General features: G+C 33.6%; 1 long non-coding RNA gene across 1 annotated transcript; it reads right to left on the bottom strand.

Moving 5' to 3' along the window:
- Nucleotides 1–970: 970 nt before the first annotated feature.
- On the bottom strand, nucleotides 971–25527 carry LOC120171000. Its single transcript, XR_005520839.1, has 4 exons — nucleotides 25515–25527; nucleotides 25131–25135; nucleotides 24830–24840; nucleotides 971–1827 (listed from the first exon to the last, which is right to left on the bottom strand). It is a non-coding gene; the product is annotated as an uncharacterized LOC120171000 (long non-coding RNA).
- Between the last annotated feature and the right edge of the window lie 1034 nt (nucleotides 25528–26561).

The following is a 26561-nucleotide window of genomic DNA, read 5'->3' on the forward strand; positions in this document are numbered from 1 at the left end:
AAAAAATAAAGGTATAATAAAATAAAATAATAAATAATAATAGTAAAGATAAAAATAGATTTTTAAAAGTTGTTTTTAAAATAAAAGATAAGAATTAAATGAAAGAAAATAATTAAATAAATAATCTAAAGAGATTGAGATAAAGAGAAACTTATAGTGAAAACAGCCTCAAAAATTCTTCGGATCATTGAAACAGATTTTTACTTCAAAATTCACGTCAGCTTAGAATGACAATTCTTCCCTGACGACTTGGATTATGTTGTTTCAACAATAATCGGTTTCGATCTTAGTTTCCTCTTAGCAAACAATTTTGTTAAGTGTGTTCTCGGAAAGTTGAATATGAATTCTCACGTTTGGAATTGAGCTTTCACTTTAGCCTTCGGCTTGAAAGAACATTAGTTAAGCATGACCAATGTCATATTTAGCATAATTGAAAATGAAATTCTAAAAGAAAATAAAGAAGTAGGCGCAAAATAGAGAGAAAGATAGAGAGAGAAAAAAGATTTTATTCTCAGGAGTGTGTATTAACTCAGATGTCTCTTTAGGCTTACCCTGAGAGGGTATTTATAGCCTTCAAATTTCCAAAAACAAGTTAAAGATAATTCCAAAAATAATATCTTTTATTCTAATTAAAACACTTAAAACTATATAAACTAAAATACCTAAAACAAAGATAAAATAAAATAATATTCTAAATAATATTCTAAATTCTAATTGAAATACTAACATCTATTTAAACTAAAATACAAAGATAAAATATAATATTAGTATATATATTAAATAAATCCCCGGACGAAAATGGGTGTCTACACCGATGAAAAAGAACATTTGTCCAACTAAAATGATAAAAGAGTTCAGTCCCTTTTTTATATTTTTCCACAACCCTAAACTTTCCCGTCATATTACTAATCTAGAACTTCAAATCACTAAATAGTGAGAAATACATACATGATGGAAAGAAAAGTTGATAGCATTCAAGTCCACCAATATGGTTCGATACATGTATAATTGTTTGGAGATTATGCCCGCCCGCTCAAAGCATGTAATCACCTTTGTCTATGAAGGGTGTGCATAGTGGCATCAAAACCATTACAATTTACAACCCAAGACCCATATATTACAAATCTATTTACATCAACAAATAACCAACACACAACAAAAATGGAAATTGCACGACACAGAAACACAGATTCAGTGGTGTGGGTTAATCACGCTTTGGATAAGATAATTTATTCCCACTCAATCTTTCTTCTTCATCGATGTTCTTAAATTTGATCCTTCCCCGTTGATTGTGGGAACTACGTACCATCCAACACAAGTACATAATACCGCAGCCGATCTTCCAAACAACATCAAAAGCAACAAAATTAGGATTATGATTCCTGGGATGAAATAAGATGGCTTTCTCAGATTCTGGAACTCCACGGCACTCCATGAAAAGCTCTTCTTCTTCTCCACCTTCATCTTGATCACTTCCGTGTCGGGTTCTGATGGGGTTTGAAGCTTGTTAATGGCTTCAGGAACATACCTTTCTTTGGTGTTTCCTGGTTTGGTTTTGTCTTCGTTCTTGTCTCTCAGATTTATCACGACCGGGACACAATCGTTTGAGTTGTTGTAAACGAATCGGACTAAGCTTTGGGATCCACTTTTTTGAGTAAATTTTTCGCCTTTTTTCTTCGAGTTCTGCTAAAAGTGCGGTGAACTGGTCGAGTCCCCTTGTTGAATAGGGATTCTTGGTGTCCTTTTTTCTTTTTGATTTTCTCGGTGAACAAACTGGGCTGGTAGACCAGATTTCATCGCCATCTTCTTCTTCTTGGTGATGGACAGCTCCGCAGAGAAATGGGTAAAACATTTGAGAAAGAAAAACTTGTACTTTTTGGAGAATTTCAGGATGGAGTTTTGGCTTTGATTCAAGCACGAAATAGAGTTATAAAAGACTAAATCTGAGCCTACTTTGTCAAATTCGTGGTTGGAAGAAAGAAAATAAAACACAATAAAAAAAGTAATAAAAATATTAATAGAAGGTTCCATTTGTTGTTTTGTTTGAATAATGTTACCGGTGATTTTTTTCTTGATGGTAATAATTGAGTAAATTACGTATCTAGTCATCCAATTATTATTTTAATTTTCTTTTAATCGCTAAATTATTTTTTAAAAATCATCACTAATATTACGTTTATATTTTATTTTGTCCACTTTTCATTAAAAATTAATAGGATACTAACGTGTCACCATAAAGTAATATCAATTCATCATTAAAAAAATACAACGTTAGCAGTTTTGATAATTTTTTATCGATGGGGACTAAAATATAATATTAATGATAATTTTAAAAAAAGATAATTAAATAACCTAAATAAAATTAAAATAATGTTTAAATGATTAAATATATAATTTACCCGTAATAATTTTGTGTTATGATGTTGTTCAATATTCGAGTCATAAACATAATGAAATCGTTGTAGGTCTTTATAATTATTTTTTTTCTTTCTTATTTTCATGTGTTTATTAATATTATATTATATTTATACTTAATGATTCAAACAATTTCAAAATTGGAAGGCCTGGTTAATAATTCCAAACATATATTTTATAGTTTCTGGGGGTGAGGGGAAGATGAGGTTAGTTGACTTATAAAATCAATTAAGTTTAAAATAATATATAAATGACGTCATCGACAACTATGAATTTATCTTCTAGATGAGTTGTTGATTCCATTGTCCACATCAAATGGATAGGACATTCATACCAGAATTTTCTCATCTCATCTCCATCTCCATCTCCGTATGCTTATCTGATATTACGAATATAATTGAAATAATAAATATTTACGGATAGAGTTAATATAAGTGGTTGAAATTTAAGAATTTGAGTTTATAAGATCAAGTTTGAATCCTATCACCGTCACTTTTTATGGATAACCTGTAAAATTCTATATAAATCTCAATTGAGTTGTTGATATGCTCTGGCCCTGAATTGAGAGAATCACCCCAGATATAATACGATTTTTAATTAATTATTAACATGTAACCGATGATGCTAGAATTAATAGTTCATTGTGTTTGATGTATGGATATAAGTAATCCTCACACCTCACTCTGATTAATTTATATTGACTAAATCCTTCATTTGCTTCTAGAAGCCACAAATTGTGTAGTTGTCAACAAACCCTTTTGTTTTTATTTAGACCACACTTAATTAGAACCTATACCCTTTTTCACGTATATATATCCATATTTATAAGAATTTAAGGAGTTATATTAATAATAAAAGAAATATTATTCTTTTTTTAGAATAAATATTAATTAAATAAGTTTGAATAGTTTAATTTTAGGTGTATAAAATTGAAATTTATATATTAATTTTTCTAATTTAGCATATAAGTACAAATTTTGCATTTAAAAGTATTAGTGTGTACAACTCGACTTACGTTCTACGTCCAACCAGCTAGAAAAAATTTAAAACAAAAAATTACTTGAAATTTCAAGTGGAAGTTTTAAAATATAAAATTTAATAATTACATCATAATAGTTTTTGTTTATTATTAATATCCAAATGTAATTTTAATTGAAATTAAAGGGAATATTTTGGAGCCTCACTCATTTTTACAATTTTGAAATAAGTCTCGGCTAAAGTGTCCTTGGCAGCAATTTAGCCATTGTACCGAATTTTGGAGGTGCTTGAAAGTGGGTATCATTTAAAATATTTTGTTTCTTCGAGGACCAATTTGTCTAGTTTGAAATAATGCAGAAACCTCCCAACTACTCTTCGTGAACTTTTGTTGAATATTTGGGTAATTTGAAATTAAACCTATATAAGGTTCTTTTTAGACCTTTGATTTGTTAGTTGTTAATGTGGGCGATGAGATTGAGATCATATCAATAAAGCCAAACGTTTTTCACGAAAGAGACTACAAGTTCAAATCTATTTTAGAAGTTTCTACATTTTACCTAGTTTCGTATGCATTTATTGTTGTTCAAAGTTAGCACAAAAGAAATGATTAGAAAGGGATGAGAAATAAACTTATTTTTGTAATCAATGATGTTTGATTTATCGATCGATCAATCTGAATCGAATACTGTAAAAATTTATTATGGGTGATGTTTTCAATTTTATATGTTTCTTCTACAATGTTAATATTTAAACCCTTTAACCTTAATTCCCAAGAGTAAGAGGAAACCATTGAAAGCTTAAGTTTTCGTTTTCTTGTCAAACTGAAATAAAATTCTTCTTCCTTTTGTTACTCTTCAAAGCCTAAGTGTCGGTTTTGAGCTTAAAAAGGTGTTTTTAGTTAGGGTTTTGTATTAAGAATGGAAGATGAGATTCTTTGAGCCCAAGTTCCATGAATGCTAGAATTCTAATATTTTGGGAGCTTATTAATATGATATTTAGTAACATATGACTTCATTTTTATGTTAAATATGCAATTCAAGTTGTCAAGGAAGGGGTCGAAGGTGATTCAATCAAGGGAGAAAGTTGTTGTAACGTCTTAATTTGATACGACCATTACATCAATGACTCCGATGTCAAAGATTCTTCAATCTTGCAATGGATTATACGAAGTTACTTGATTTGCAATCCCAATACGAAATCTTTCAAGAAGATATATTTGTTAAATTAAAATTCATAATTATGGGTACATGTTTATAATGTATATTGTTATCATAAAATATGACATAAATTAAATGACCATTTATGTTATAAAGTCATAAGATATTAGAAGTGTTATGAAAATAAAATTATAGATACTATTATAGTTGTATTTATAACTTGATGAAGGGCAAAGTTATAAGTACATACAATAACTAATTCTAAAATCAATTATATAAAGGGGTTATGATCTCCAAGAAATACTCTTGTATTTACTCTTATCCTGTCAAAGAGTTTATACTTAAAAGAACTGTCTTCTTAGAAGATCACAACCTAAGAAAAATTCAAGGATCTCAACCTGTCAATTAATTCAGGTACGCTTCCGCTATTCTAGTATTTATTTTACTCTTGATGGTTTGATATGATTTGATCCTGGTTTATTTTCATAATTATTATGATTTGATTCTAACAATATTGTCCTTTTAATTCATGTTATTTCCTTTCTAGATTTTGTGTTAGTTTAGCTGTTGACTCTCAATGATCACCCGATTACAAGAATATTTGTATATGGGAAAATTACAAAGATCCTTGTAAGTTTAATCTAGTTTTATGTTCATTAATGATTGGTATCATTGATTTATGTATAATCACTTTTGAGGTAGAACCAAGATACAGATGATAGATGGGTATAATTTTGTGGATTTCGTACAACACCTGTTCTAATTGGGGCGGAGATAGATATAAGTTTGGTGGGTAGTGGGCTGGTGTGGATATAAAAAGTCATACACGTCGTGGGTAGTAGGTAGGTGATGGGTTTAAGACCTTACTCGCTTCGCATCTGCCCGCCCGTCCCACATCCGTCCGCCCACTAATTACCTGGCATATAAATTTTGGACCATTATGAATTTATATAAAATTTTAGAGACTATTCTATAAATATTTAGATTTTATAGGACATGACTTGTAATTTAATCAAATGTGAGGTTCCTTCCATGCATGTACAGATGAGTGATGAATATCCAGTTGGGTAGTGGGTGTGGGGATAGATTTGATAATGTATCCACGTGGATCGATGTGGATTTAAAATTTTTACCTATCGTAGGTAGCAGTTAGATAATAGATACGAAAATATTAAGTGAATATGAGGATGGAGGAATGGATATTAGCACCTGCCAAGCCTGTTTGCAATCCCCAAACGAAGATGACAAGATTGTACATTTTTTTTACAAACAAAAGAGAATTAGGCTAGGCCCAATGATGAATTCTTAGCTGAATTAGACTTAAACCACTAAAACTTTGAGTCCAGTACTCTTTCCAAGCCCCATTCAAATTTGGTGTGTGTAAGTGCTATGCTTCTGACATTCGCAGAAGGTACGTCCACCGTGCCTTTACTTACAAATCTACGAATATTATCTATTAAGAAAAATAGTATACAATACGTGTGAAAACAAGGTCAAAATCAACAACTTCGTTTCTCACATTATTTAGATATTAATTCTTTCAAGTGATTACATATGAATTTTTAAAGATGCTCTCATTGCTTAATTGAAGACAAGGTCAATACTAGGAATTTAAATGAGCCGAGTCGAGTTAAACTTAACTCGAAAGCTCATAAGCTTAAAATTATAAAACGACTTGAACTTGAAATTAAAAATTGAAATTCGACTCAACTCGAAAGCTTGCGAACTTAAAATTCTCAAGTCCAACTTGAACTCGAAATCAAAAAATGAAGCTCAACTAGAGCACAAAAAAAATTGAACTCGAAATATTCTTAGACATAGCTCGATTGAAGCTCAAACTCGAGCTCGAACATGAACCTTAAGTACATAAAAATATTATATTGTATTTAAAAACAACATATAGACATTAATATTATTAAGAATTAAATTAAAAAAATTAAAAAAAACAATATATTATTTTTCTCGAGCTGTTTGTGAGCTTTTAATGTTAGGTGTCAAATAACTCGCTTTAATTTATTAAGAACTATAATCAAATATATTCAATTTGAGTGTTGATCGAGTTTTGATCAAATCAAACTTAAATAACTCATATTCTATCTCATCTCATTTAATGTCATAGCTCGTACTGCACCTTGGTGGTACCTCCGGCATGTGTTTATGCTTGTGTTTGACACTTGTCTTTGATGCTTATCATATGTAATTTTTTTCCTTTTTGAACAAAATTCTTACTACTATTTTTTCATATTTTTAGTACATTATTTTTATTTTGATCCTTAGCTCATTTGTCCTAAGATAGCACACATAGATACTATTTTATTAAATAATTTTGTTAATATTATTTTGTTAAATGATTCAAAAGGTATTATTTAAATAAGAGATTCAATATATTAATATTACCTAAAAATAATTCGATCAAACAAATTATCATACATCATGGGTTACGTTTAATTTGTTGATGTGATTGATGCTAATCAATTAGTAATCAAACTATCATACACAGAGAGATTTGGATCAAATCAAATGACTATTTACCTATTTTACCCCTAGGGATTAGACATCATATTTTACCAAATAAATACATACATAAAAAATGCAGTCCAAAAAGTTGAAATAGCAACTATGCCCTTTCATCACATGTTTCTATAATAAGGCATGGTGGCGTTAATAATGCGATTTCCTTTAGCATTTAGCATTAATCATTGCCACAAAGATCTCAATTTAAAATAAACTATCAGTTCTAACTTGATTCGTTATCATGTGAAATAAACAATATATAATATATCAAATAAATAATTGTATGTCTTTATTTGATACTTTTAACATTAAAAAATAAATATTAGAGTCATATATATACAATATATTATCATGATATATATCATGAAAATTGAGCAACTACTGGGCGTTGAGTCAACGTCAACTCATTTATTGGATCCTTTGGTCCATCAACTTGAAGTTGAAGGAATTGTTTACCGTAAGCAAAAGTCAATTCATTTTCTTATCCTTTTCTTGCATAATTATGAATCTTCCCCACATCTCAAAAAAGAAAGATAACATTGGGATAGGCCAGCACAACCTATATAAAATTCAAATGTCTTTTTTATTCCCCCCCCCCCCAAAAAAAAACACAAATCATAACGAATTTAAAGCAGCTCACATGGACATCCGTTTTTTCTTGCGTTATTATATAAAAAAGAACCCATAAATTCATTTTTTTAAGAGTATCATATAGAAGATTCGTTATAAAATTACCCTTAAACAGCAAATGTAGGATTAACTCGCGTCCTATAAAACGTAAGGATAAGCCTCACGTTATACACGATGTGAGTACCTCACATAATGCAATTTAATATGGGTTTTAAATACCTAACGTTACGCAGAATTTGAGGTTCTCGAGATATTAAATCGTCCCAAGAAATTTATCGCGAATATTATTCAACATACCTCGCGTTTTCAAAAGAGTGAGGTATTTAGTTTTTCAACCCAAATCACAAGTGCTTATAGGCATGTTCGAGGAGGGAAAGTTCTGATATTTAATCTCAAAATTTTCATAATTTATAATATTAAAGGTGAAGTATTGGAATTTATCTTTCAGTTGAGGCTAATATTAAGACATACGAGATATTGTAAGTGGGTTAAAAAATGCGTTGAAAATTGTTCCAAAGCTTGTTTTGTGCAAGAATAAGAAGATAAAAATCGCTTTCAAAACGGATCCAAAGCTTGGTTTTGTGCGCTAAAATGGCTTGATAGATATGATTAGTATCAACACATATGAGACATTTTAAGAAGTGTAACAATCGCGTTGAAAATGGTTCGAAACAAAAAGAAATTGAAAACTAGCAAATATATTTTGTTAATTACAAAAGTAGAACAATGAAAAAATACAATAAGTTTGATGGAACGAGGATGCCATCAGAAGATTATGTATTCTTAGAAACGATAAGTTCCCTGAGAATGGTTGGTTTCGATGGAACGAGAAGTTTTTTGAGAAGCCTTCCGTACAAAATGCAAGGCAAAATGATACAGAATACGAGTGGAAGTGTCTCATTTGTCATATCCACGTCACGAGCGATATGTAGAGGATGCCACAAGAAGATGATGTCTTCTTATAAACGGTAAGTTTCCCTAGAAGGTTAGGTTACTCATGTTGAATCGATTTTACAAATATACCATATGAAAGAGAGTTTGAAGTAGAAGTTGCGGAGGATGCCATCTGAAGAAGATGTTTTTATAATCATTATTGCTTTGATGAAAAAGGTGGTTTTGATGAAAAACGACTTTTCTCGAGAAGGCCATGTCTTTTATAAAAGGCATATTCTTCAAGTGGCATAACTTATAGCACCAATATTGGCATAAGGATGTCTAAGTTTTGTGCAAAGTCATGCCACTAAAAGAAGAGCCTCTTATAAGTAGAGACCATGTGTTAAAATTTACAATATCAACAGAATTGAAGGTTAATTATAGGTAAAAATCTCACGCTATACAAACGCAAGTATGTCAGAGATTCCTGATGTTGTAGGATACTCGCGCTATGTAAAACGCGAGTTCATTAGGGATTCTTGATGTGACTGAACCATTTGATTTGACATTAAAACTCTTGGATTCTAAAAGACACAAGATTTGGAGAAAATGTGTTTATAAAAGCAAGATCGGTGTCCATTTTGGATGAAATATTGTAACACCCCAAATCTCGTGTTAGGAGTTCCTGGTTTATTCAATTGAACCTTAATAATTTCCACTTAGTTTATGAAGCTTTAGACCCAAATTGATTTGTTTTGGGCTTGAAATTAGCCCAACAAGCTATAACAAGGGTGTTTTTAATCTTAGCATAAAACTAGGAGGACCAAATGAGTAATTAACCCATTTGAAACCCTCTTAATGGTTAATGATATCACGTCTATTTTTACTCCGTCTCTTTTTCTTCACCAAGTTGTCTTCTTCATTTTCTTTGTCACCCTCTTTCTCTCCAAGCAACCAACAATGGTTAAAGCTTTAAGAATTCTAGGCATCTTTTGGGAATTACAAGGTAACACGATTTTAACGTGATCATACCACATGTAGTCATTGTATGTTCATATGTGGTTTGTTTAGTTCATGAGCATGCTAGAGTAAATTTCATGGTAAAATCCGTAATTGTTGTTTGTAAGCATGAAATATGGTACCTTTTGATCTCTAAGACCTCAAATGATACTTTAATAAGCTTTGTTAGTCTTAAGGGAGTGAATGAGTGGGTTTTTAGCGTACTTTCATGCCTAAAACAGGGCACTCAAGTCGTCAATATTAATACAAGAAGAACAATACTGATACCATTCTTCATGAAAGCTTAAAATAAAGGCAAATTATGAAAGTAGTATTGATACTCCAGAAAGGGGTATCGATACTCAGGGCCCAGTATCGATACTCAGAGGGTAGTATCGATATCGATGACAAGTTTAAGATTCTAGAATAAAAATTTGGTACCGATACTCATAGGAGTATCGATACCAAGGATAAAGTATAGATACTCCCCATAGGAATATTAATACCAAGGCATTTTTTAAAAACATAGAAGCTATTTTTGGTATCGATACTCAAGGTGAATATCGATATTGCAAGCATAATATCGATACCACCACTGATTTTTGGGCAATTTGGTTCTCTTGGTTTGGGTGTTCCAAGGTCATACAAGTCTTTTGTATCCAAATACAAGTGAGAACAATTTAAATAACTAATCGCACACTTAGGAACCAAGTAAATTAAGGTGACATAAGATTGGATTTTGTATAACGCTTGAGAAACGGTTAGGAAACCCGAGTTCCTCTAGCATTATGACGACTATCCTCTGTTTGTAAAATATCCAGATATTGTCTAACTTGGTATACATTCGATGCATGTAAAATTTTGGTCATACCGATACGTATCTAATGAACGTAAAATTCTGGATCGTACCTTATGCTTGAATAGGTTTGGGATGTGAGCTTTCAATGTATGTAAAATATTAGTTCTCACCCTGATTTCTCGAGTATCCAAAATAGACTCAGGGCTCTAAGTTTCGATGCACGTAAAATTTCGATTCTTACCTCGAAGTTATCACATTCCAGGTAGGTTGGTATGTTGTCTGAGATACACATAAAATCCCTCCGATCACATTACTCGGCCCACCTCATGTTTGTCTGTTTGCATGTTTATGACCTTACACACCGACATGTTCATACAATGAATGCATGTAATATTGTATAGTTGTTTCTATGGCACTGAGCTTGTGAGCTCAGCATATGGAATGTGTTTCCGTGTGTATGTCAGTAGGGGATCGGCGAGGAGCCTATTATATCAGTACATTCCAGATCAGCCATATCAAAATGTTTTGAGTTTGTTAGAGGACATATATTTTATATGGACCTTTTATATGATCGAGTCATAACTCTATTTTATTTTTAAACTCGGTGGATGAATTCGTATTATTTGGAGACTCCTTTACTTTTGTAACTCGGATTATGATCTTTTTTTAAGTCATGATGAACGATTCTTGATGTTTTATAAATGTTTTTTAAGAAATTTTTGGGTTGACTATTTCAGTAGTTCAGTGTGACATCATAATCCATGGATCTTTGGGTCAGAATAGATTAGGATGTTACATTTAGTTGTATCAGAGCATCCATGTTTAGTTATTCTTAGGACCCATGGGTCAGATTCAATAAGTTTTTGTGTGAGTACATGCCCTAGATTGTCAAGAATACTTAAGTTTCTAGAATGGCGATAGTGACATTTCTTTCCTTTCTAATTGCAGACTTAGATCATAGCCGATGACACCATTCCTAGTCACGGGGCCAGGAGGAGAGTTGTACCTCCCTGGATGACGATTTTGGAGATAATTTTGTCCCAAACTCATAGCATGAGATGCCTACGAACATAGGAGTCGAAGAGGTGACCTTTTTTTGCGATATGACCTTGACCCTTAGACAAATAGTCCACTCAATTTCGAATTCGTCCATTATACCTCATCCCCTTCCTGTACCACAGGTCCAGCCTGTTATAGCGCTTTATAAGTCCCCGATCGAGAGATTCCATAGGTACATAACTACTGAATTTTTGGATCTGCGAATGGTGACCTAATCTCTGCAGATCAGTGGCTCAAGGAGACACTCCGTACTCTTTATCGATTATATCTCACTCCTGGTGGGAGACCATAGAGTTAGGGATGAAGCTTGAGTACCACACTCCAGAGTTCAAAGAGAAGTACATAGGAAAAGCACACACCAACGACTTGCGAGATCAGCTTATGCATCTGACACAGGGTGACATGACCATTATAAAGTACGAGAATGAGTTCTTTAGGTTGAGAAAGTATGTACCAAAACTCATTTGGATAAAGGTGTACTGTTGCAGGAGGTTCAAAGAGGGCCTCCACTAGGATATTCTCACTCAACTGGAAGTCGACCCTCCTCTTCTCTTTGTGTAGTTAACTCGTCAAGAAAAATCAGTTGAGAGAATTTTATTCAAGAAGGCTCTGGAGATGAACGACTTAGTAGAATAGAGCTAGAGGGCTTCAGAGACATATAGGCCATTATAGTCATTGGCGAAGTGAGCCAGGGGCCTTCATAATTCAAGGAGATTGTCATCAGGTGCGCCTAGGGTAGCAGTGCAGAGTTCAGACTGTGGAGGTAGGTCTGGCTCCCGTAAGAGACTCTTGTCATCAACTTCTAGATCCAGCGCCAGAAGATCAAAGTGGGTACCAGCTCATTCGGTATGCTAGATATGTGGCATGAGGCACCTTGAAGAGTGTTATTGAATAATTGAAGGTTACTTTAGCTGTGGGTCCTTAGACCGTTTTGTCAGAAACTTTCCCCGAGCTTAGAGTTTGACCCCTTCGTTATCACAAAGATCTGTGCCATCTGATCAGTGAAACTGAGGGTCCTTTAGGGGTAGCGGAGCTATTTTAGGATAGTACAGCAGGGGTCCCGCCAGATCTGAGACCAGCTAAAAGCTCATAGTAGCCTCACGTCAGTATGTCGTACGATCCCAAGAGGAGTGTGATACTACTGATATGATTTCATGTATATTTACAGTCTTCTAAATTCTTGTTACTGTATTGGTAGATCTGGGTTTTAACCACCCTTATGTTTTTTACGATCTGGTCCGAAAGGGAAATATCCCAATTGAGGATTTAGAGATAGGGTTATATCCCGACTAAGTGTTTAGACATCTTGGTTGACCAAGTTTACCGTCGTTGTCTTGTAGAGCTTCAAGGTGAAGTATTCTTAGCCGAATTGATAGAGTTATTGTTTCAAGAGTTCGATGTGATCTTAGGTATGGATTGGCTTATAGAGCATGATGCAAGTTTGATGAGCAAAGGTAAGGCATCTAAAATTTTGCAAGGATAATGGGACCAATACAATGATAACCAACAAGAGATCGGGTTGCACCACCAAAGTCATTTCTTAAATTAGGGCTTAGAGATTTTTGAGTTAGGGGTGTGAAGCTTTCTTGGCTCATATTATGGATATGCGAGTTTTTGTTCCGACACTGGAGGATATTTGTACCGTACGAGAGTTCTTCGATGAATTTCTAGAAGAGTTATTAGGGTTACCATCGGACCGTGAGGTCGAGTTTAGCATAGAGGTTTTGCAAAGTTCATCTTTGGTGTCTATTGCACCCTATCGTATGACACCCATAGAGTTAAAGGAGTTAAAGAAACAAATTTCATAATTATTGAAAAAGGGTTTCATTCAACCGAGCATTTTACCTTGGGGAGCACTGGTCTTTTTTGTCAAGAAAAAAGATAGATCGATGAATTTGTGTATCGAGAATCGAAAGTTGAATGAGTTAACTATCAAGAACCGCTACCCCCTCCCTAGGATAAATTATTTGTTCGACTAACTTAAAAGAGCATATATATTTTCCACAATAGACCTAAGGTCAGGGTATTATCAACTGAAAATTCAAGGATGTCGACATTGCCAATATCACTCTTAGGACAAGGTATAGTCATTATAAGTTTCTCGTAATGTCGTTCGGACTCACCAATGCCCCGAAAACATTCATGGATTTGATGAACCGTTTCTTCTATCCCTATCTAGATCAGTTCATGGTATTTTCATCGACGAAATCCTTATGTACTCTCGGTCCAGGAAGAGCATGACCAACATCTCTGTATTGTTTTGCAGACATTTCGAGAGCGTCAACTATATGCCAAGTTTAGGAAGTGTGAATTCTGGTTGACCGAAGTTGCATTTTTGAATAATGTAGTAATAGACAACGGTATCTGAGTAAACCCCTAAAAGATTAAAGTAATCTTCGAGTGAGAAGTACCTAAAAATTTCTCTGAGGTGCATAATTTATTAAACCTTGTAGGGTACTACTTTTGTAATGCCCTAATCCAGTTAGACCCAAAGTTCCATGGATTACAATGTTACACAAGATTACCGAAATAGTGACCCAAAAGTTTCTTTTAAAATTGCTTGTAAATCTCTGAAATTTAGACATTCATAAAGTAATATAAACACTTAATAATAATCTAGCCAAGTTTAGGAAGTGTGAATTCTGGTTGACCGAAGTTGCATTTTTGGGTAATGTAGTAATAGACAACGGTATCTGAGTAAACCCCCAAAAAGATTAAAGTAATCTTTGAGTGGGAACTACCTAATAATTTCTCTGAGGTGCATAATTTATTAAACCTTGTAGGGTACTACTTTTGTAACGCCCTAATCCAGTTAGACCCAAAATTCCATGGATTACAATGTTACACAAGATTACCGAAATAGTGACCCAAAATTTTCTTTTAAAATTGCTTGTAAATCTCTGAAATTTAGACATTCATAAAGTAATATAAAAACGTAATAATAATATAGGCTTACAAATAATGAGGAGCTCCCAAAATACATCAGTAAAATAATACAAAATATTGAGTTTCAAAAGAGTTACTACTGAATACATAACAAGGTCCAGAACAGTACATGCCCTCTAAAGATGACTCAAGACATACTCTGAAAGGTCTTTAGAAATCTAAATATTATGTACTAGAAACGTTGATGATGATAGCTCCCCACGATATGCTTCTTAAGAACTTGCGCATAGAAAAACATTCCAAACGCTGACCTTACGAGCTCAGTACCTCACAAAAAACTGTATTATACTATATGCATTCACTAATGAAATGAAAAGTGGTAAAAGTCTTAGTGTACAAATATTGGAATGTTAATCTATGGTTGGCATCATGGTGCAGGTGAGGGATTCTACAACTTAGAGCTCACGCACTCCTCTAGCATCGGGGAAGTACCATCGGGTACTCTTAGGTGAGATCCGGAATTCTTTATTAGAACGTACACCTATCAACTTACTATGTTGAGTCTTGGGGCATATGGCACCCATTTGGCTGCTGTAGTACAGTGGCACTGACTTGGATCCACTAACTGTCGTATTTCTTCTAAAAGGAACTCGGGTGTCCTGATTATTTCCTGAGCATCAAACAGGGCTAGTTTTATGTAAACCTAGCTATTCCTATTTCTACTATTCTGATATTAATTATTTTTCTCGCTTGAAATCTTATTTGAGGATATAATGAAGTGTTGGGGTACCTAAAGTCAAATTTCTTTAAAACTATTTTTTTGTCCAAAATAGACTGAAAGTGTCGATACTAGCCCAAGAGTATCGATAATCCTGAAAAAGTTTCGATACTTTATGTAAGTATTGATATTTTAAAGCAATCTATAATGCCCAGTTTCGATACGTTCTAGGAGTTTCGAAACTATGACCTAAAGTATTAATACTCTTGAAAGAGTATCGATACTCTTACCTAGAAACTCATGATTTTGCATAAAAGAAAACAAGTTTCGATACTATCCCTCTAGTATTGAAACTCAAACTGCAGAGAGCATAAAATATGTGTAAAAAACTCATATTCTACTATCCCAAAGACCTTAGTGAGGTCCCCAAACATTATTAATGTTTTATGAAGATACAAAATAGCATAAATATGGCTTTAAACATGTTTATAACTCTAAAACATGAAATCTACCATGGGAATGCTTCAAGCTTATGAAACATAATACATTTCATCTAAATGACTTACATATGATATAGTTGAGTCAAGAGTGAGTTACCTTTAATACTAAACTTCTGAAAACACCCAATGCTCAACCAAGAGTGAGTTTCTTCTTCCCTTTAGCTTTGGAGTTTCTCCAATCTCTCTCACTAGAAAAACATAAAAGAATAGATTACTAATTGAGAGAAATGGTTAATAAGGTAATAAGAACACTTCCTAAACCTATAGATTACTAAAAACGGACTGAAATCTTGAAAACTCTTAAACCCCACAAACCATGTCTTAGCTCTCATGGTGAAATGGTGAAGTTGAGGGTTTAAAAGAAAGATCTAAAGATGTTGAATTCACGCCTTACCTTGGTTTGAAGAAATAAACTAAAACTAAACCAAAGCTTCCACCTTTTCTTAAGAGAATGGTGAAGAAGATAAAAATCACTTGGGAGAAGAATAATGGGGAAGTGTATAAAAAAAATAAGCTGAAAATCAGACGTGAGATCGGCAATCTTAATATGTTTTTAGTCTTTACTTTGAATAATGGTATATTTGCTTCCTTGGTTCTTTTGATTTTAGTTGTAAGCTAAAAAATAACCTTTTTATCCATTATTGGACTCAATCCAAGCCAAATTCCACTTATTATTGGGTCAAGGCTTCCTACAACCTAAAGATTTAATCCAAGCCCTATCTTGGGTTAGTCCAAAACTCTTAACTCGGGATCTGGGGTATTACAACTCTCCCCTAGAAAGAAATTTCGACCTCGAAATTTTCCTGAGAATAAGAGATGAGGGTACTGACGTTGCATGTCCTCCTCAGTTTCCCATGTTGCTTACACGATGCGATTGTTACTCCATAGAACTTTCACCAAAGGAATCCTCTTATTCCTTAACTCATTCACCTCGTTCACCAAGATTCTGACTGATTCCTCTGAATAGGTCAAATATGAGCTAACCTCAATCTGTTATAAAAATATGACGTGCCAAGGTTCAGAGCGATATTTTTTAAGCATAGATACATGGAACACATTGTGAATACGCTCCAACTCTGGTGGTAAAGCTAGTTTGTAAGCCACTAGTCTAATTCTTTCAAGTACATTTTAAGGTCCTATAAAACAAGGAGTCAACTTGCCCTTGTGCCCGAAGAATAACACATTCTTCCAAGGAGAAAACTTGAGGAATACCTTGTCCCCAACTATGAACTCAATGTCTTTACGCTTCAAATCTGTATAAGACCTCTGTTTGTCTGAAACTTTCTTGAGTCGGTTCTAAATCAATCGAACCTCTTCTTCTATCTCTCTGATTAAGTTTGGGCTTATAATCTTACCTTCACTGAGCTCAGTGCAACAAAGTAGAGTTCTACACTTACGTCCATATAGGGCATCATATGGAGCCATCTGAATCCACGATTCATCAGGTCGTATGAGATTTTGGAGAGAGTTGGGCCAGTGGATTATCGATTAGTGCTACCTCCAGAGCTTGAGGGCATCTATAACGTGTTTCACGTATCCATGCTTAGAATATATCGATATGATATTTCCCACGTCATTCCCCTTTAGAAAGTCAAAGTAAGGCAAGACCTAACTTATGAGGAAGAACCAATTAGAATCATTTCCAAATACGTCAAAGAACTGAAGAATAAAAGGATATCGTCAGTGAAGGTTTCATAGAGGAACCATAGCATAGAAGAGCCGATATTAGAACCTGAGGAGGATATGCAGCTTCAGTATCCCCATCTCTTATACTCAGGTAAATTTTGAGGATAAAATTTCTTTTTAGGAAGAAAGAGTTGTAAAGCCCCGAATCTTAGATTAGGAGTTTCAGATTTATTCGATTGAACCTTAAAATAATTTCCCCTTAGTTTATGAAGCTTTGGACCTAAATAAATTTGATTTGGGATTGAAATGAGCCTAAAAGGTTTTTAAAATGGTGTTTTTAATCTTATCATGAAATTAGGAGGACCAAATGAGTGATTAACCCATTTATTCAAATAAAGGTTGAACCCCCTTAATGGTTGATGATACCACATCTTTTTTTACTCAATCTTTTTTTCTTCACCAAGTTGACTTCTTCCTTCTTCTTTGTCACCCACTTCCTTTTTAAGAAACTAAAAAAGGTTAAAGCTTTAAGAATTCTAGGAATTCTTTGGAAATTACAAGGTAAGAACTACAATCCTCATCCCCCAAGCTTCAATTTAAGCTCTTATTTGTAAGATTTGGCTAAGTTAGCAAAAAAATGGGTTTTAGTGGGATTTATGAATCTTAAGTTTCTAATTCGTTTTTGGGAGAGTTTTGGATTGTAGAGTCATTTTTAACACCTACTTAAGTTCCAAAATAAGTTAATAACTCATTGTATGTGCATATATCGTTTGTTTAGTTCATGAGCATGTTAGAGTAAATTTTATGGTAAAATTTGTATTTGTCGTTTGTAAGCATGAAAGATGGTACCTTTTGACCTCTAAGACCTCAAATAAGACTTTACTAAGCTTTATTAGTCTTAAGGGAGTGAATTGGAGAGTTTTGGGTGTAATTTTGTGCCCAAAATAGGGCACTTTGGGTTGTCAGTATCGGTACTGAAAGAACAATAATGATATTGTTCTTCTTGAAAGGCTAAAACAAAGGCAAATTATGAAAGGAGTATCGATACTACAACAAGGGGTATTGATAGCGGTGACAAGTTTAGGATTCTAAAATATAAATTTGGTACCGATACTCATGGGAGTATCGATACCAAGGGTAAAGTATCGATACTCCCCATAAGATTATTGATACCGAGGTATTTTTGAAAACATTGAAGCTATTTTTGGTATCGATAATCAGGGTGAGTATCGATACTCAAGGGTCAATATTGATACTGCAAGCACATTATCGATACCATCGATTATTTTTAGGCAATTTGGTTCGCTTGGTTTGGGTGTTCCAAGGTCGTACAAGCCTTTTGTATCCGAAAACAAGTGAGAACAATTAAAATAACTAATTGCACACTTATAAACCAAGTAAATTAATGTGACAACCTTTGTATAACGTTCGGGAAACGGTTAGGACACCCGAGTTACTCTAGCATTATGACGATCGTCCTTTGTTCGTGAAATATTTGGATATTGTCTAACTTGGTACGCATCTAATGCATGTAAAATTCTGGATCGTACCAGTACATATCCGATGCATGTAAAATTCTGGATCGTACCAGTACATATCCGATGCATGTAAAATTTCATATCGTACCATATACTTGAATATGTTTGGGATATGAGCTTCCAATGCAAGTAAAATTTCGGTTCTTACCCTGACCTATCGAGTATCCAAGTTAGACTTAGGGCTCTAAGTTTCGATACACGTAAAATTTTGGTTCTTACCCCGAAGTTATCACATTCCAAGTAGGCTGGTATGTTATCCGAGAAGCACGTAAAATCCCTCTGACCACATTACTCGGCCTACCTCATGTTTATCTATATACTTTGCATGTTTATGACCTTACACACTGGCATGTTCCTATAATGAATGCATGTAGTATTGCATAGTTATTTTTGTAGCATTGAGCTTTTGAACTCAATGTATGGAATGTGTTTCCGTGCGCAGGTCAGTAGGGGATCAACGAGGAGCCTATCATACTAGTACATTCCAGATCAGTCGTATCAGAGTATATCTTAAGTATGTTAGATGGAATGTATTTTATATGGACCTTTTGTATAATCGAGTCATAACTCTATTTTATTTTTAAACTCAGTGGATGTATTTGTACTATTTGGAAGACTCCATTATTTTTGTAACTGGAATTGTGATATTTGTTTAAGTCATGATGAATGATTATTGATGTTTTATAAATATTTTTAAAGATATTTTTGGGTTGACCTTCGTAAAACAAATATTAATGTCTTATTTTTCTAATATTGTGTTTCATTCCGAAACTTATTTCTACGCTTCCTTCAATACCAACATTAAGAAAGATGAGTTATACGATTTGATTTCAACATAGCTTAAAAATCTATAACACGACAGATGTCTTCGTTTCAATCTAAAGTTCTCGTTGATAAGTCTGGCCTTGAAGCATATTACTAGTTGACCTTATCAAATGCAAGCGACCTTCGAAAGATGTTTAACGCTTACACATATGTTGGTGGTATGAACATCAAGCTGTATGTAACATTTGAGGATGAACATGATCACCAAGTAATGCATAAGTAACTCGATTATCACAAGACCATGAGGACAAAGAGTCAGGTTTGTTATGTTATGTTATGCCTGTGAACTTTGGGAGAAAGAGCTTTAAACAACTCATGCATTTTTTATTGTGTTTTTAAATTAGTATTAAAATAAATTTTAGTAAATATGATTATTTCTAAGTTATTTATGCATCAAACCAAACAACTAATTATCATATTGTTCAAGGATAACTTAAACAAATTAATATCTTAAACTTAATTATTATTTTTTAACAAATCTAAAAAAAATAGAACATTATATTTGAATATTAGTTTTACAAAAAGAAAATAGAGTTCGATTAACTAAAAAAATTAAAAATTTAAACAACTAATGAAGCATAGTCCACCCGTATCGCACTGTCGTGGACGACAAGTTTGACGAGGATTCATATGAATCAATTTATATTTATCAACATCATCACCATCACCACCACCACCATCACCCTCACCATCACCCTCATCTGCATATCCAATACCACCATTAGCACTAGGACCAAGACCGGTGTAGAACATACTCTCTGGCGGCGTCTACTCAACATTGTCGGAATCGAAGTTTATTGCCAATGGTTGAACAAATGCACACATAGGTGACAGATAATATTTGTTAACTGGTGGAGGAAGACAATGGGAAGGGACAACAACTGTCGGACATGAACGAAATACATCGTCAAAAAAACATTCCGTCAGAGGCACCATATGCTGAAATGTTATTTGAGTCGAGTGGGTGAATGTATGTGCCTTCAGTGGTATATGATGCTCTACAGGTGCTTGTGCCATTCCCGATGATGAGGCTGGAGTAATTTTTCGTCTACTCTGACTTTATTCTCCTCTAGCACCATGTTACGTTAACGGACGGTTTAGGGAGGCTTATAAATTTCTCGTGCTCGCTCATCCTCGTTCAGTATGTGTGGCTTCCCATTTTGTTCATACCACAGCATGTAATCATTTGAAACATTGCAGCTGAAGATGGGTTCAAAAACGAATGCGTATGTAATCTCATCATCCACTGCAACACCCAATCCGCATGATGAATCTCCTAATTAACATCCTTCCCCTGTCGCTTTAGGAGATGCAAGGCATCCAAGTTTGGTGGCGGAATCGTTTGGACATGGTTAAATTGTCGCAGCACGCGATCATTAGGATACTACTCGACGATCTCATAGACTATCAATGGGACCACTGATATCAAAACATGCAAACTGAGACCTATTTCAATCGAAGTACATTATCTAATAGCATTGTCACTATACGACGTCCACACGAACTACACAAATATTTTTAAACTAAGTTACATAAACTCGAATAAAAAATTGATATTTAATTTACAAAAAATTATAAAATCGATTACCTCATCTTTCATCTTATCGATCGACAATCTAAAATCACATAGAGTTCTTGGTAGGTGGGTGTGAGTTAGTGTGACAGTCCACTTATTACTCATATAAAAAAATATAATTATTACTAAAACTAAAAAAACATATAGTAATTTAAATATATAAGCGTAGCTTATTTTTAATTACCTTTGAAGTAGTAGAAATTCAAATAGGGTATGCTCAGTAGGAATCGACTGTAAAAAAGACATTCGAAACCAAGCCAATGATTGTAACAACATTAAACATCCTCCAATTACTTGTTTGTCTGGATCGATAACTTTACATAGCTCTCGGAATAAAAAGGCCAACACTGTCGATCCCTAACTCATATTTTTAGTGTCCCACAAAATCAGTAGATGGTACAACCACATCAGATGCACTTTGTTTCGGGATTTATCAGGCATCAAGATCCCCCCAATAACCTGTAAAATATAAGCACGAACAAATTGTTGCAAAATAAAAATGGTACGAATAAATTAAAAATTTATCGTAAAAAATTACAATAACATAAACTAAACTAAAATTTTAATATTATAAATAAATAAATTAAAATAAGTAAACATATATTTCAAAAATTACTTGTTTAATTTATGGAGTAGCATCAGCAGGTATCTCCGAAAAATTGTCATCCAAAAATTTAATGTAGATCTCCCTCCATCCATATCTTCACTTGTGGAAGTAATTCCTAGCAGTTCCGCACACAAGCCACTCTAGTGCCCATGGGCAATACCAGTAATAGGATTTTCGTCAACAGACAACCCATGATGAAATGCGACATCTTCAATGGTAATGGTCGCCTCCCCACAAGGAAAATGAATATGTGTGTCTCCGGTCTCCATCGCATACATGTCTACGATCAACCCTCACTAATCATGCCATAATAATATCATATATAAAATATGTGAGATAAAGATTTTTTTGAAGAATGATGTGAGAATTTCGACTGGGGTTGGGCCCTATTTATAGTCATCCTCGTACCGCCCCTGAAGCGAGGTTAATGGCTCCTCGCATTCTATAAAACGCAAGATACGAGAATCTTTTCAACTTTTAAATTTAAAAGTATCGACACAAAATTAAACAAGTATCGATACATGTTTTAGACCTATTCTCTCATAAAACTGGTATATTTATACCGGTTACACTGTAAATTTACCTATTACATTATACTTATGGATGCATATGTTTCTAGGATCGACACTTTTTGAAAATGTATCGACACTTTATGCGTTCACCCTTTTTGGCATCCATTCTGGACCAAAAGTATCGACACAAAATTAAACAAGTGTCGATACATGTTGTAGACCTATTCTCTCATAAAACAGTATTTTTATATCGGTTACATTGTAAATTTACCTATTACATTATACTTATGGATGCATATGTTTCTGGGATCGATAAATTTTACCTATTACATTACACATATGCTGACTTATTTTTTGGAAACTTAATGTTTGGGAATCATACTGGACAAAATATTGGAAACAAATCAGTGTTTATTAATTTTTTAGTAAAAAGTCTATTTTTACTAACTACATTGTCAATTTACCTTTTACAACAATCTCCATATATCGTATGTATGAACATGACTCTTAATGTGTATAAGAAAATGTACAACAACCTACTGCTAACTTTTCTGATCTCATACATAATTACATTTACATACAAAATTATAAATCTTATAAAAAATTAACCCTACATTTACATCATTGCATCCTTTTGTTATTGTAGTGTCTCATGGAAGCTTTTGTTATCTCCTGTCTTCGTTGATTTTGATTGTGGCTTACGAGATCGTTTAATATTCGTGATCGATCACACTCTCCAACAACCTATATTCAAATTGTCAGAACGTTAAGTATTGTAAACCATAACATTCAATCTATGACTTTTAACAATTTTACCACAAACGAATTTTTAATTCCACTTACAAAATCACCAGTTGCCCCTGTAGAACCGATCGATTCCATCCACATCATCACATACATGTCACAATCATATTTGTTACAAAATTTAAAAACCACACATGTCAATTATGAATCCTGCATAAATTAAGCTTTCTATTTATGATAACATCTCATACCCATTCAATTGCTTATTCTTCTTATGCTCCACAAATTTGAAATTTTTCAAGGGGAACTTTCCTAGAGATCCACAGTATTCAACCCAAATGCGTTTCTTATTATAAAAATCTAATATTTAATATGCATTAAAAAAAAGAAGTTATGATCCAAAAAAAGTATGCATTATAATTTACATAATGTCCTTTCATACATATATACATATCAATCTCTTAACATCCTTCACTTTCTGTTTATCTGCTTCAGATGTAAACATACTATCATATATTGTTGCAACACGATCTACTATATCCAACACCAACAGATACCAATCTGAATTATGGCAGTTTATTGTGATCATGATCTACAACAAATTTCACACCTAATTTGACAAAATTCAACATTCTATATCCGAAAATATCATTTGCAATTGGTATGGTGTCTTACCTTCTCACAGTCGGTGCATTTCACATAGTTATCCAATATGGAACCCAAAAAGGTAGCAATACTCTCAACACTTTCTTTTTTGTTGGCATCCAACGCCTGTTGCTGCAATTACGCAACAAACATTATTAATTTACTGTCTATAACACTACTTTTCAACATTTATTAATTTAACTCACCGCTAAGAGGTATGGAAGGTAGCCAATCCTCCGGAGTGACTTTTAAGAATCGTAGCATACTGTCCAGGCGAGCAAATCAATAACATAACGAAACTAATTACACAATCAGAACATATTCAATAAGTTTTAACATTTTCTACTTTCTACTTACCACACCGCCAACCCATTACGTAGGCTTCAACGTTGCAACGTCGTATACACTAGCGAATTGATTTCCCATTGAGATTACAGAATATATGTATGAATCATTAGGATTAATATGTTGTCATGAAATATTTAAATATCACTCACAAAGCAATATATTTCACTTACCCAGATTCTAACTCACTATTCCATAAATAATCACAAATTGCAGCTTCGATGTCATCAATTCCGCTTGGAATATCCGTTTTTTCAACCTACAATTTTGCATACAAATTTTTGTCACAACAATATGATAAAGATCAAATTAAGTTTTCTTTTATTCAACTTACCTACTGCTTCTTCTTCTGGGGTACAGGACATTCTGAATCCAAATCTACTGCTATAACACTCTCCGGTGTATAAATGACATCGACTTCCTTCCTCCTCATTTCTTCCATTTTTTCTTCCTCCTCCCTCTTTTCTTCTTTATATTTTTTCAGTTCATCATATTTTTGCTCTACATAGCTCTTCATCTCTTTTATTTCACCCTTCAATTGATCTCCCTCATCCCATAATTGATCAACCACCCCCTTCACCCCCGTAAGTTCACTCCTCAATTCCACAACCTCTGTAACACCCTTAACTCATATCCGACCCGAATACAAGTCTGAGGTGTCACATTGACTTTTCAAAACCTTGACTCTTATAGAAAATCCCGGGAATTTTTAAACTTTCATTAAAACAAAATACTTTAATTTACATAAGACCATAAAATACAAAATCGATCAGAGTATTCGTAATTAACACTTATTACATGCCAACACTCTATACATAACCAAGTACATACTTTGTCAATTACTTCTAATATGATCTCTTAGTAGTATTGCTGTCCGTGCTACTTCTATTTCCACTTTTCCTGATTCTTGGTACCTACGTGTAAATCACTTACACGCTAAGTCATAGACTTAGCGAGGCAATAAATGAATATGCAACAATAAACTTATGAATGTTCATACTTACAATTGGATCATGACATTTCAATATGTATGTATCTATCGCACGATAACATATAATACACATACGAAACTTACCTTCTTGTATCACTTTCACTGTAAATCGGTATTTCAATTGCTTAGCCCATGTATATTATTGAGATTAGAGATATGTGAGTGCATTGAGGTTGTGCACTAATGTTGTCACCACAGCTCATATTTATTCCCTCATGGGGCACCGAACCTTTGTTCAGTATTCGTCCCGTAGGACTCCTACATCCCGAAGGACTACGTCCCGAAGGACTACGTCCCGAAGGACTACGTCCCGAAGGACTATTATACCCTCGACTCTTGGCATGCCAATTACACCTATAATTCTCATATCGTATACTATGGGCATTATTCTTATATATATGTTCATGTACTCATATCATTTCTCTTGTGATCATGTATCTCATATCACTTCATATCATGTTCTTATATCACAGGTCATATCACATATCATATCACATGAACATATATATATCTTATGCATGTATCACAATAATTATCATGTATGCATGTTCACAACTACTGTATTATAAAAATCAACACAGGGATTAGACTTATCACAAGTCTTATTCCATTATAATATACATATAGTATGCACTCACCTTAGCTTTGCTTTGATTCAATTCTAATCCTTTGATCGTTATGGAATAAGCTTACTTTTAGTATCTACATATCGCACATGGATCTATATCAGTATTATAACTAATATACTCTAATGATTCACTCTTTAGACTAAGAGAAAAGTCAATTTCATCTTTTAATGAAGGTATGCATCGATGCACTACTGATGCATCGGTGCATAAAAGGTATTCGATGTAGTATTATTGCTGGGATGCATCGATGCACTCCTTATGCATCGATGCACCAATTGCATTCGATGTTTTTATTTTAAAAGAGTGCATCGATGCACTACCAATGCATCGATGCACATTCATACAATTTCTGGGTTTTAACCTTGATGCATCGATGCACCATGAATGTGCATCGGTGCACTCTGCCCAGAACCTTTTTTTAAACTCGAAAATCCATTCATTTTGGATTAAATCCTTCATGTTTAATCCCCTCTTTCACTCTTAACTCTAGTACACATCCTTAAACCAATTTATACTCATTTATTTCATCTTTAACCTTCAAATCCTATCCTTCATATGAAATTCAAGAATTACATCAATAATCCAACATGTTTGAATTCCACTTTTAACACTTCATATATCTTAACTAGATTGATGACAAGTCAAATTTAACTTTCAATTCTAGTTATAAACTCTATTCCAAGATTTCATATAAGAACTTCAAATCTTAAATCTCTCCTAACTCAATCATCCTTTGATGTTAAGATAACTTAAGTTTTCCTTAAGCTTAGTTATCATCTAATAATCAAAACCCAATATTAAATTTAACAAGAAACTCAATAATCAGAAATCTTACCTTTGCTTTGGTTCACACGTACAAAGAAGAATGATGAAGAAGATAACTCTGGAAGGCTTTGTTGTTCTCTTCTTTTCATTCCACTTGTACTCATATATATCCTTATCCCTTCTTTAATTAATTTTCCTTGCAAATGGATCTTTTGCCCTTCCATTCCTTC

Source organism: Hibiscus syriacus, unplaced genomic scaffold (assembly GCF_006381635.1).
Source record: "Hibiscus syriacus cultivar Baekdansim isolate YM2019G1 unplaced genomic scaffold, ASM638163v2 tig00111807_pilon, whole genome shotgun sequence".
Lineage (NCBI taxonomy): Eukaryota > Viridiplantae > Streptophyta > Magnoliopsida > Malvales > Malvaceae > Hibiscus > Hibiscus syriacus.